This window comes from Chrysochloris asiatica, unplaced genomic scaffold (assembly GCF_000296735.1).
Source record: "Chrysochloris asiatica unplaced genomic scaffold, ChrAsi1.0 scaffold00332, whole genome shotgun sequence".
Classification (NCBI taxonomy): domain Eukaryota; kingdom Metazoa; phylum Chordata; class Mammalia; order Afrosoricida; family Chrysochloridae; genus Chrysochloris; species Chrysochloris asiatica.
Window position 1 is genome coordinate 2,266,645 of NW_006408850.1, and position 1,269 is coordinate 2,267,913.

Below are 1,269 nucleotides of genomic sequence, written 5' to 3' on the forward strand. Positions count from 1 at the left end.
CAAAGACCACAGCCTGCAGTATGGGTTGCACCTCAATGTAAAGAAACAAAAATCCTCACCACTCGATCAATAATAACATCATGATGACTTCAATTTTCTTTGATCCACCAACACTCATGGAAATAGCAGTCAAAAAATCAAACGATGTACTTCATTAGCAAATCTGCTGCACATGATCTCTTTAAAATATTAAATATCAAAGAGATCAGTTTGAGGACTAATGTGCATTTGACCAAAATCAGGGTATTTTTTATTACCTCATATGCATGTGAAAGTTGGACAGTGAATAAGGAAGACCATACAAAAATGGATGTATTTGAGTTATGGTGTTGAGTAGAATATTGAAAGGATCATGGCCAACTAGAATAACAAACAAATCTATGATGGAAGAAGTAAAATCAAAATACCCCTTAGAAGTCAGGATAGCAAAACTTCACTTCCCATATTTCAGACATGTTATCTGAAGGGACAAGTCCTTTGAGAAAGACATCATGCTTGGTAAAAGATCAACGAGAAAGAGGAGGACCCCAGTAAAATAATGGATTGACACAGTGGCAGCAGAAATGGGAACAGACATAAGAACAAGTGTCCTATATACGTTTTGTATGTGTGTAAAGTTATGTGTATATATGTCTGTACATCAAAGTTGGCAGCTCAAACCTACCAGGCTCTCTGTGAGAGAAAGATGTGGTTGTCTGCTTCTTAAAGATTACAGTCTTGGAAACCCTCTGAGGTGGTTGTAGCTGTTGTTAGGTGCCATTGAGTCAATTATGACTCACAGTGATGCTGTGCACAAAAATGAAATAGTGTCTGGCCCTGTGCTATCATCACAATTGTTACACCTGAGTCCATTGCTACTGCCACCCTACCAATCCATCTCTTTGGGGGGCTTCCTCTTTTTCGCTGACCATTTATTTTCCCAAGCATGATGTCTTTCTCCAGGAACTCGTCTCTCCTGATAACATGTCATAAGTATGAGAGACAAAGTGTCACCATGCTACTTCTAAGGAGCACTCCAGCTGTACTGTTCCAAGACAGACCAGCTTGTTCTTCTGGCAGTTCACGGTACCTTCAATATTCTTCTCCAAAACCACAACACAAATGCATCAATCCTATGGTCTTATTTATTCATTACCCAGCTTTCACATGCATGTGAGGATATTGAAAATATCATGGTTTGGGTTAGGCACACTAGTCCTTGAACTGACATCTTTGTTCTTAAAAACTTTAAAGAGGTCATGTGCAGCAGTTTCACCTGACGCAATATGT